This window comes from Corvus cornix, chromosome 12 (genome assembly GCF_000738735.6).
Source record: "Corvus cornix cornix isolate S_Up_H32 chromosome 12, ASM73873v5, whole genome shotgun sequence".
Lineage (NCBI taxonomy): Eukaryota > Metazoa > Chordata > Aves > Passeriformes > Corvidae > Corvus > Corvus cornix.
Window position 1 is genome coordinate 20,753,699 of NC_046342.1, and position 12,146 is coordinate 20,765,844.

The 12,146-nt window shown below is 46.5% G+C and overlaps 1 protein-coding gene across 5 annotated transcripts in view; it reads right to left on the reverse strand.

The window, feature by feature from the left end:
• TMCC1 (transmembrane and coiled-coil domain family 1) overlaps positions 1-10,617 on the reverse strand; it is an 80,962-nt gene extending 70,345 nt beyond the window's left edge. For 3 of the 5 annotated variants that reach the window (XM_039558858.1, XM_039558855.1, XM_039558853.1), the window contains exons 1-2: positions 10,540-10,617; positions 6,798-7,044 (exon numbers count right to left, since the gene is read on the reverse strand). The gene's annotated coding sequence lies outside the window, so the exon portion shown is untranslated. Of the gene's footprint in view, positions 1-6,797; positions 7,045-8,400; positions 8,549-10,539 lie in introns of those variants that run through there. The other 2 variants (XM_039558854.1, XM_010390293.4) reach the window with 2 other exon arrangements.
• Between the last annotated feature and the right edge of the window lie 1,529 nt (positions 10,618-12,146).

Below are 12,146 nucleotides of genomic sequence, written 5' to 3' on the forward strand. Positions count from 1 at the left end.
TCCTATAACTTTATATTTAATACTGCTGACCAGCAGAACTAATGTACGCAGTTTATCTTCCTGAAAGCTCAAATATTAATGCTGTAGATAAGAGAAAACTTCACTCAAGTCACAGATGAGCATATACCAAACATTCTCTTAGTGAGTGATAGATCCCTTTCTCCTTTCCATTTCTTCTTAAGAAGCATCTTCCTGAGTATATCCACATCAGAATCAAGTACCTTCAATACCACCTGTGGGCAGCCTCTACATTACTGATGCCCTACAGGAAGTACTGCTTGCTCATTGCAGTATAACTGGAACCTACTCAAATCACTTTAAAATATTCTTTCCTGGAAAAGGCTACATATAGGCTGTTTTCCATCAAATTAATAAAAACAGTGCTTCAAGAAAGCTAAATGAATGTTAAAGAAAGATTTAACTAGAGTCTTCTGATTAGTTGACATTGACAATTACATACATCATACACATTTTCTTGAAATTTTTTTTGTGAACATACTTAAAAGTTGGGAGACAACACTAAAAATGCGGTCTGCAGGGATTTTAGAAGAAAAGCAAACTGGACAAATAATTATTATAAAGACAGTCTGCTTTACTAGGCTCAAGAGGAAACCTGCAATTCAAAACCGTGTGGTCTGCCACAGGAGGGCTGACAGTTGACACTTGCACTTAATTTAGTGGCCTGTTTCAGAAAAGTGACATCCTCACCTACTCTTCTTCAAAACCAAATTGAAGCTAGGCCAAACAGCAGCATTTCTTCAAAAACATCTCTGCTTTTTGCAAAAGGGAAAAAAGTTGCACCCATATTTACATGTTCTACAAACCAGTCAAGTGCATGTTTTGAACTCAGGGCTTCACTGAAGAACACTGAAGGGACATCTCCAGCCACAGTTCAAGCAGGGAACGGAAGCTGTCCTTTCACAATACGAGAAGTACAACAGAAATAGCAATTTAAGGAATTTCCAACCTCTTTTGTCCCCTGGCTCATTTTCAGAACCATAGCATGGCATCCCATTTTAGACTTTGTAAGCACAGATATTTCCAGGGCTGTGATATGAACCAATACAAAAAAATTAACTCATTTGAAAGAAGACAGGACTGAGGGAAGAATCTGACCATAGACCTGGTTATAACATCTTTGGGATAAAGTTAAAGAGAGGAAGTAAACAGACAGGGCACACAATTACTCCAAAATGGTGTTATCAAAAACTTCCTATCTGACACTATGGCCACAACAGCTGCAGAAAACAGGAACTCACATGAGCTTCAGCAAGGACTCATCAGTATACAAGTGATTTCACTTCTACAGTTTAAATACTGCATTTTGCAAATAGAGAAACTACCTCCCCTAAAGGAAAAGAGTGAAGAAGTGTTAAGCAAATATTCAAAACAATGGGCCTTCCACAAATAAAAGAATGGATTTAATTCCTTGAAGCATCTCAAATATTTTTGTGGTCAGTTGCACTCCTGCTACTGACTTCTCCTATTAACATTTGCATTATCTGGATCTGATTCTTTAGTCTCTGGAAAAATGCAACAATACTAGGCCATGGCAAGCATTTTGGCAGGATCTTTTCAGAAGAGGAAGGGGTGGAGGAGAGAGATCAAAGCTGCTCTTATCTCCTCACTGCCTGTCTGCCAAGAGACACTGCCACTTTCTGTGTGTCAAAGCTGACTCAAATGTCAGGAACAAGAGAACCACAAAGTGGAAATACAGGTATTTTCATTCCACTTCCAAGGGAAGACAAAAGGGTATACTACAGCTATTTCTGGCATTAAAGAGAGACTTCTAAGCATGCTAGTAATACAAAAAAAAAAAAAAAAAAAAAAAAAAAAAAAAAAAAAAAAGAGATGGCCTCTCATTTTAACTCCTAGCAGAATTATCTGTGACAATGCCAGCAGAGAAGCTGGCAGGATTTAGCAACTCTAGTTCTAAAAGAAAGGTTTATTCCAGGCTTGGAGTTGTAAGGAGGTTAAAACAAGTTAAACTAGCAGGCTTGTAAGAAAGATATCATCTACCACCAACCCACACCCCACTCTATGTGTGATTTTAACACGTGCTTTTAGCCCTGAATTTTGGAAAGTATCATATCTACAATGACTTGTGAAAGAAGAAAGTAGAACTAACCTCACACAGAGTGGTAAAATACTCCCCCTGATGACTCAAAACCAGCTCCTTCTACCAGTATTGTTTAAAACGTGACACAAATCTGGCAAGACAGAAATTCCGACCAGAAGTCAATAGTCTTCGCTAATGCACTGACAGTTTATGCTGCTCAACCACTGACAGCTTCATCGTGCTCTTCAGAAGAAAACTCTCCCTCCTGATCCTTCTTCAAGACTGCTAGTCTAGGGAGCTTTTACTTAAGTGCAACTCTTAAAAAATTATATCAGTATAACAGTAGTGGCCTTAATCTGGGCCTGGTTTGTTTACATGGCCTTTTCTAATCAAGCATTAGCACATTCCTCCCTGCAGGACTACAAACAAGATGTTCAGGTTGCCCATCAAACACTGCCTGAAGTCCTTCAGTCAGCACTTGCAGGAGGCTGGGAGCACCTATCAGTAAAAGACTACCCCATCCACACCTCCTTACCTGCTCTCAGTGTTAAAAACCTGCTGTCAGCTGTCAACAGAAATAGGAGACATGCATAAAGTGTTTTTAACTTGACTCCTTACAGCCACTTCTCCCAGTCCCAGGTAGGCTCAAGCAGAGCTTGAGACAAGGAACAATGTAACTGCATTCATATGTACCCTAATGGGTAGGAACAGCATCAGCCTGGCCTGCGTATCTCAGGGACACAGTGTGAGCAGAGCCATGGGCACCTGCTCTGCAGGACACACACAGGCTGCCAGACCTCTTTTCAAGTGCCAAGGAACCAGCCCAGCACAGCCACAACTCCCCATCCTCTCAGAGCAACACCATTTTGAATGGGAGCCATGTTAGCTGTCCATCAGCTGCTACCACACAGACTTGTGAATTCCCTGCTTTGCTCACTTTTTGGACTTCTGCAATAAAAATACTGATGTACGTCTATGGTCCTTTTCTTCTATTAGATCTTACTATGCATTTTAGGGACACATACACAAATTGCACAAACACAGCACAGCAAAGCAGCCACACTCACAAATATGCTGCTCTTCAATATCCACCTCCACATCCAGCTGCACAGAGACAGTAATTTGGTATAAAGAAATTGGGCTTGACTGCTTTGTTGCCAATGGGAATCAAGTAGTCATGCATTTAAAACCTCAGCCAAAATCAGAATGTTTCCTCCCACATTCATGGCAGAGTCCCCATAAAAAAATCCACAAATCTTTACCCAAAGCAGCAAAAAAAGGGAGCAGTCTTATTTGAAATAAGGCTGAATTTCAGCTACCACTGAGAAGGTGCAGGGTTATTAATCAGAGCCAAAACCAAAACCCAAGTCAATGGCTCCTTACAGAGCCATCCTGCAACTTGGGTTTCCCGCAGAAAACCTGTTTGCTTGCTGCAGAGCAACTTTGTAGGTGGTCAGGCCCCCAGCACAGGTACATGGATGGTTACAGAACAGCGGCTACACAGGTCGGGTCCTCCCCAGGTGCAGAGCTTCCTGTTTCCCTTTGTTGAACTTCATGAGGTTCCTGCCTGCCTATTCCTCAAGCCTATCCAGGTGCCTCTGAGTGGCAACACAAACATCAGGTCTGTCAACTTCCCATCTTGCATCACCTACAAAATTCTTCACCTGGCCCTATTAATATGTTATTAATAAAGAGATTGTACAGTATTGGACCCAGTACTTCTCCCACAAACTGGAATTGCACCTGAAGCATTAAAAGGGCTTTGGTCAACCAGAACCAAAACTTTCAGCACAGCAAACCAGCTGAGAACAAAATCGTGCAGCAAAAGCATGACCAGCATGGGAACTGCTCTGCAGAGCAGCGAGCAGCCACTGATACAGCCTCCCACCCCCCTCCACTCTACAAGTCCCCGCTCCTCTTACCACAGGATGCTCTGCACCCCAAGCAGTCAAACTTCTCACAGGTATCCAATGAGAACTAATCAAGTTCTTCAGTTATGGAAAGGCTCACATATCCAGAATATCTTCCTCCACAAAGCATTTAATATAAATCAGTAGAAAACAGAGATAGAGGCTACCCCAGCTGAAAGCCAACACAGGGAAGGACCACAGCACCATGCACCTTGGAGGGACTGGCTTTCACCAACAGAGCTTTTGCCTTACTAGTCAGTCAGGCATCACTGGCCTGAATGGGCTAAGTTCAATCTTAACAGATTCTGACCCAAAGTCACTCTGTGTTCATTTCTCCCATTTTAACTGCTGTTCAACCTCAGGATCACAGCAAGGACACTCACTACTTCTCACAGACAAGTGACACTACTCCTTATGACCATGACCCACTAAAGCCCATGAGAAACTTGTTCAGCGGGCAGTGATTTACAAACCTGGAGTGCTATGGGTGCAGTATCTTCCAGTGACCCCAGAAAAGGCCACAGTCCTTTTGCTCAAAACTAGTATAACTGGGAATCATGAAAAATACATTTATTTGCCCTCAGGATAATCACCATGGCAACCGGCCTCCAGGAAAATAATAGCCAACAGCTTCAGTACAAAGGCCACTATGGGATTTGTTAAGGATACCATCAGCTCACACAAATCCAAAATATACTGAAATTTGCCAAATTTATGCCTGAAGAAACTGTGAGTAGGTATCTGCAAACTTCCTGCCATAACCCATCCCACCAGCTGAATCAATGGCAGTACCATTCATCTCAATACTGCAGTGTCCTTTAACGTTCTTCAAACTTTTTAGACATCCTGTAGGACAGTTTTAATGCAACATTCTCTAATGTACACAATTTCACCTTTCAGACCACTTCTTTACATCAAAAGAAAACTTTATATTATACTCCATTTCCTTGTCACTCCACACTTTAGTACTCACTTTTAGTTATACGAGTTTGAATAATTATACTGCAACACTTACACTTTCCATGAAACTGAATGTTTTACAAAGGTAGATAACTATCTTACAGCTAAGGAAATAAAGACTAATACTCTGCTTAGGGATATACACTCAGGGAGACACAGAATCTATGTATTCTTGCAGGTTTTCAGAGAGTTTGCAGCAATTGTTCTATTTTTACAGAACGGCAGCTTTTTTGGGAAAATCCGCACAATTAATTGACAAGATTACAAACATCATAACTACAATAAAAAAATGCACCAAGTTGGTTTACAGAGTCCACATCCCTGGTACACTACATAAAGCACCACTAGGGTGGCAGTGGGCAGCTCAGCAAACCACTTCACTCCTGGTGTGTTCCTACAGTTTCCATGAAAGCAGTCTACAGGAAACAAAACCATTTTCTCCCCAGTGCTACTTTAGCACACTGCCACAGCCAAATAACACACTGCCCAGGCAGACTGAGAAACACATTTAAAGTGTGCTGCACCAACTTCTGCCCACTCCTAACAGAATCTCACCAAGATGCCAATCCTTGGCCCCAGCTCTGCTTGCAGGCAAATGATGGAGCAAATGCCTTTAGCAAAGGTAAGGGATCCCCTTCCCAACCACAGCACTTCACTGCCTATCCCAGTTCACACTAGCACTGCCAACATGGCCCATTCTGCCTTCCTATTACAGGAAGGCCATCAGGCTGTTTTAAACCATACAGGGAGGTAGGTCAGATCTGTGTCCCTCCAGTATCATCTCAGCCTGAATCACTGGAGCTTATCAATAAAAGCTCATGTGTTGTCTGCTAAATACATCCTGTACAGCAATGTGGCATGGTGAATGATTCAGTCAGGTAGCTACTTTCAGCACAATTAGTTTTCCTTTTTAAACAAAATCCACTAATAAATGTCTTTTCTGGAAGCCAGACAGGTGTGTGTTTGGCTGCCTTTCACTGTTACCCACCGTTAACTGAAGACCACCGATGCCCCAGAATGTTGGCATCTACATCACAGAAGGGATAACCTGTCCAAGTAGCTTACAGAAGGAACAGATGTTATCAGTGCACCCTGGCCTCTTACAAACCCATACAGAGGCAGTTAGCCAACTTCCTCATTCCAGGTTTAGAATATATATGGCCAGCTAAAAGCCTCCAGGAAAATACAACTGTGCATGCTGGTAACTTTCTGTGCTTCGTAAACAGCCAAGGTAGTCCATCTCTTGTTACCTGGGTTGGAACAAACCTCCGCGGCAACAAGGCAAATCCCACCCAGCTCTGCTACTCTTGTACATCACAGGCATATTGTCCTACGAGACTGCTCCTTTCTGGGAGCAGAGACCACTGGGCCAGCACCTGTGCATAGGAAGGCAAGCAAAATGTCCTTTTTTCCTAGCCTTCATTCCAGATGCCTCCCAATTCAAGGCAAGTACTCTGTAATTTCATGTGAGTGCTTTATCTAACCAAATAGAGCAATCACCATGGCCTCCCAGGTGCATTTCAATGACTACTAAATGTCTGTCACATACTTCGAAGAAGAAAATTTCTGCAGACCATGGTGGTATTTAGGAACTGAATGGGTGAGCACTGAATACAACCAAGCGTTTCCCGAAAGAATCTTTTGACTACTCCCACAGCAGGTTCAACCAAGGTCACCCTCCATACAATGCTGGGTAGGTATTCTGGTGCTCCCACAGCCTCACTGTGCACATGTGTATTCTACTGCTAAAACCATGCAAAATGGTGCACAACAGCCTAAATCTAGAAAATGTACACCTAGAGCTCTCTTTGCCCTCATTAGATGGCCTTTCCATTCCATGTGTTCTAAGTCATAGCAGGCATACATACCTCAAAAGTGCTCAGGGTAGCTTGTCTCTTTGCATAGATATGCTCACAGTTGTAATCCAAATGTCATCAACAGAGGTCTAACTTCAAAAAAATTTAGAAGTATAAATTCCACAGGAAACAGGAAAGTCAGGGAAGGGAAGAAGATATGATTTATCAGCTTCTACATTTGCAGACATCTGCAGTCAGTACTGTAGGTCATTTTCAGAGTAAATCCTGGCAACAAAACTTCTTTGTAGAGGAGAAAGACCTGCCAAAATTAACAAGCATAATAAGAAATGCCATTAATACCTGATAAACAATAAAACAGCACATATATTCAGAGTCCCCTTCAAAGAAAAGTATTAACTAATTTGAAATACTAGGTTTCTGCTAGCTTTGACGTATTTAAAATCAGAAGCAGCCTCTGAAGTTACCTCATATTCTGACTACTTTAACCTAATAAACTATCTCAAGAAGGGAAATCCTCTAAGCATTCAAATAATGTTTGATCACATGCATGCATGCAACACCATACCACATCACAGACTGCCCTGATTCAGACAAACCCTCCCAGTTCACCAAATGCCTTGATGTTCACTGGGTATTTTCACACAGGAGTGCTCATGTGACCAGTGTCAGACTAAAGAATTAAGCTGCTGTCCAAAACAAGGACCAACACAGAGCATGATGGAAGCCCCAACACAGCATCCACATAAGGTACATACTCGGGGGGTTCCTGCATGGCATAAATGTTCAGGAGTGTTGGCAAACTTCTTTGGTTTGGACTTAAGTTAATTAAACATAAACTTTTTTGGGGCAGAGACCTTCTGTTCTGTGTTTGTATTTCACATGGTGTGTCAGATCTAGCTTCCAAATCAAAGTTCTCAATGTTATTTTGATAGAAATGTTTTGTACTTTTGGTACATGAGTAGGATTCTTCTCTGTAAATAACAAGGGTCAACTAGATCTGCATTACCATAAAATGCTTCTGAAAGTATGAAGACATTACATTTTGCAAAAATCCATTTAACTCCACACAATTGCTTGTTTCCTTCTTTCCTTAACACACTTGGCTGGAAGAACAATTTTGAGAATTTGGAGCTTAAATTCAAGCCCAAAGAATCAGCTGATTGTGTTGTGACAATATCCAGGGTCTCAACTGCTTGGAGGAGTTAAGAATTTTAAGTATGTAATCATAGCAGAATAGTCAGTTTCTAGAAGTGCAGACAACGCACGTCTAGCCTGCCACCTTGACATTCCATTTCATTCAGGCATCATCACTCTTCCCAAAGATGCCAGTTTATCCTCTAGGAAACACTGTAACAAGTTCACAGATTTGCTGAGGTTGGAAGGGACCTCTGGATGTCACCTGGGCCACACAGGGCTCATTGCCTACAAACCACTTTAACAAGTCTCACTATTGAGATACTGCCCTGTTCCTGGCCCCAGACAGGTAACACAAGTCCCTGTGAGCTCCAACCCTCACAGAGAGCGCATGACCTGCGTGCCACAGCAAACAGCCTTCACCAGGCCTCAGGGGACACGCAGAGCCAAAACCACTCCCTGTATTTCAGGGGTGAGGAGACTCTAGGTCTGTCAAGAGGCAGCCAACCAGCCAGCTCACCTGAGAAACACCTTGCACTCGGTGAATCCAGGTCCCAAAGCCCAGCTCTCACTGGCAGACAGCCACAGAACCGCCTGAAGAGAACATGCCACACCAGTAAACGCACTGGGGAAGCCAGTGGAGAAGGAAGACTCCTCCCCCAGATCTCTAAGCAAAAATTCCTAGAAACCAAGTCCAAGATATATCACACCAAGTGTTTTTCAATGGTTCAGAAACAATTCTCAGAAAGACCAGAGGAGACACTAACACAAGGTTTGCCTGACTCTAGTGCAGCCACAGTCGCTGGCTCACTGTCAGGCACAGGCCATTCACCCAAGCAGTGGAGGAGCTGACTTGCTAGACACAACCCATTTCATGCAGAATGCACCTCTCTAAATACATGTAAACAAAATCTGTAGACTTCCAATAATTTCTATTTTATATCTGAATTAGATACAGGTTTTAATTATAGGAACTTCAGTTATGATTAAATAAGATGTGAGACAGCCCAAACCATGACACAGAACTGCTTAGAAAACTAAACTCAGCAACTTTTATGTGGTAAATGGTGGGGGGAAGCCCCAAACTTTATAGAACCTTTAGATCCAAATTCTTTCTAAAATAAATTCCACACAAAGTAGATCTTTCTCCATCTACAGTTTGCTTCCATATTTTGGATGGCTTCCAAACCAGCTGGGTGGGTTTATCAGGCAGCTGAACTGGACACAGTGGATACAAACTTCCAATAAACTTATTCATTTGGCACCAGAACCCTGTGTGGCTGCAGAGTTGCTGAGCAGCACAAGTCCTGCAAGCTCAGGAGCCCCACTGTCCCCAAACAAGAGAAGGAAGAGTCCCCCCAGCATCACGAGAGAAACAGATCTTCCAGTGAGTACACCTACTCACTGGGCTTTCCTTGCCTCTAGACACTTGCAGATGGACAAAGAACTTACCCTAAGAGAAGGATCATCCTGTGAGCAAACATGGAGTCACCTGCCACATGTAACCACGGGTAAGATAGAGTCAGTAGTGAGCATCAGGGAAAGCAGCACTCGCTTTCCAGACTGAGGAGAACCCAGCGACACTGGCTCAGGTCAAGGCATCACTGCTTCAGTGACCCCACCGGTAGCCCAGATTGTTACTAAGGGCTTCCGACTTGCAGACACATCGGATTTTAAGGTTTGTGGATGATGGACACTGTTGCTGACGCAGTGGTAGTTACATTACCTCCCTCTTTCTCCTCCTCCCCTAGGCTTCCACTCAGATCTTTGTACCTTCAGTTCAGACCTTTACACCTCTACCCACCAAGAAGCCTCATTAAGTTTCCCTATTGATAGAGTTTTTTAGTGAAAGCAATGCCTCCACCCACCACGCGAGTTTTGCTGGCCACAGCATTTGTACCTAATGCACATCAGGTACTTCTGTATCGCCAGTGACAGCAGCTGCACACAAGTCACACACACAGTGTCCAGCTCCAAGTCTCCTGAATTTTGGCACTTGTAAAGCTCCGAAACTGCTGCTTTACACCTTAAGTTCTTTACTTTAAAGGCCTGTCACTGACAATCTGCTTTTAAGCCGGCAAAATCTGCGCTCACCATGAAATAACTCGTATCTTAACAATCTCATCAAAGACAGCCAAGGCGGGCAGGAATCGGTGAAGCGAACACACACCTCAGCCACCCCTAAACCAGCGCGGGGGCCGCGGCGGCGCCTCCCGAACACCCAGCACCATCTACACGTGCGTGGGGCCGCCCCCGGGAGGGCTGCGGGGGCCGCGGGGACCGGGACGATCGCGGGGGCCGCGGGGACCGGGACGATCGCGGGGGCCGCGGGCGCCGCTCGCCACCGCCGGGCCGGACATGGCCCGCTCCGCGCAACCCGGGCCCTGCGCCCCGGACGACGGCCCGGAACGGGGCGAGCGGGCCGGCGGGGCCGCGACTCGGCCAGAGGGTCCTAAACCAGCCGCAGGAGCGGGGGCGGCGGCGAGAGAGCGCGGCCGAGCGGCGGGTCTGGGGGCGGGCGAGGCGCTCGCAATGGGCGCGCCCGGGGCCCGTCCGGCGGGGTCCCCTCGCCCCGTCCCGCGGCTCCGGGTGTTCTCCCACCCCGTTCCCGAGCCCGTTCCCTCTCTGTGCCCCATCTCGCGGTCCGTCGGTCACTCACCGGCCGAGCGGCGGCCGCTCCATCCCCGCGCGCCGCCACCGCCCGGCCCGGCCGCGTGACGTCGCGCGAGGGGAAGGGCCGGGCGCGCGCGGTGGCGTCACCTGAGGGGGCGGGGCCTGAGGGCGGGCACGCGCTCCCCACAGCGCCGGCGCGCCGAGGCCCCGCCCCAGCAGCGCTGCGGTGGGTACGTCCGGGCGGGGCGGGGCCGTCCCTAATCCCGTTCCCGTTCCCGTTCCCGTTCCCGTTCCCGTTCTCGTTCTGCTCCCGGGGCTGGCACGGCTTCCCGCTCCCGTTCCCATCCCGCCGGGTCCCTGCCCTGCCCTGCCCGGCCCCGCCCTGCCCGCGGGGGGCGCTCTGGGCGGCTCTCGGTCTCTGTGCTGCGGTGGCGGGGGCTCCTCGCACCTCCAGACACGGTTTTTCTCTACTCACCTATTCCGTCTCCCGCTGCCCCTTCCCGCCGGGCCCGGCCCGGCCCGCAGCCACGGGTGAACTCCCTTATGTGGCTCCTGGCCTTGAGAGCGCGATACCCCCGCACAGGTGTGACTCCCGCACAGGTGTGTCACGGCCCCCTCAGCCCTGACTAATGGGCTCCTCGTGGTGGCAGCTGCCACTTAGGGGCTTTATGTAACAAGATGCTCTAGGAAGGATTCAGTGATTTGGCACCAGGTTACAAACTGGTTTTTGCCTTCCAGTTTGCCAGACAGAATTCGCACTGGAGTTGTGGTGACCACACGGAAACTTCTGGAACAGTCAGACGGTGCTGTGCGTGTTCTAGAAGAGCTCCTTGATCAGCTGCCTCTGGCTTGCACCCACGTTTCTGTGGAGCAGTGTTAGGTGTGTGCTCTGCAGAGACACCACTCACCTCCATCTCAGATGTGGCATGGACTGTCCCTCTGTCACAGCACTGTCATCTGGGGTGACTCACTTCGGTATTTTTAGAAGGCTGCACTCTTTCTGGAAGCTGATTTGATGAGAAATTTGCCTTGATCTGTATTTGTCTGATGCAATTAATACATTTGACTGCAAAAAAGTTGGGATTTACACAACTTAACTTTTATTTCAAATCAGTGCTCATTAATTACTTCAGTGCTCAAGAATTAACACCTGCCAATGCCTTTCCCACTCAAACACCTTCCTCACCAACCCCAGCTCTCCGCTCTCTTCCTCTGGCCCTGCCCAAGGTTTCACTCCAGCAGACCTGGCTGCCACACTTCCCTGGTGTGCAGGGAGGCCTGAGCTGTGTGCTGGATTCAAGCATGGTCCCCACAGCACAGGTGTATGGATCATGACAGGCCAGGAACACCTAAAGGCAGGACATGGTGGATCTTTGCCTAGTGAAGTGAATCCATACCACACACAGCTCCACTGAAGAGAGGGACTGTGATGGATGGACCTCTTCCTCCTGCTCCAATGCTTCAGCAGTCAAATATCCTTATGCCTTTCCACAAACAACTGGTCATCTAAGGCCTGGCTGAGCATTCCATGATTCACAGTTTCTACAAAATGAGGATCGGTTATTTACATCTGATGGAAACTTTGTTACTCCCCTAACCTCCTGAACCAACACCTTGCAGAACTAATAAGTGATCTTCTAAAATTTCTCTTCA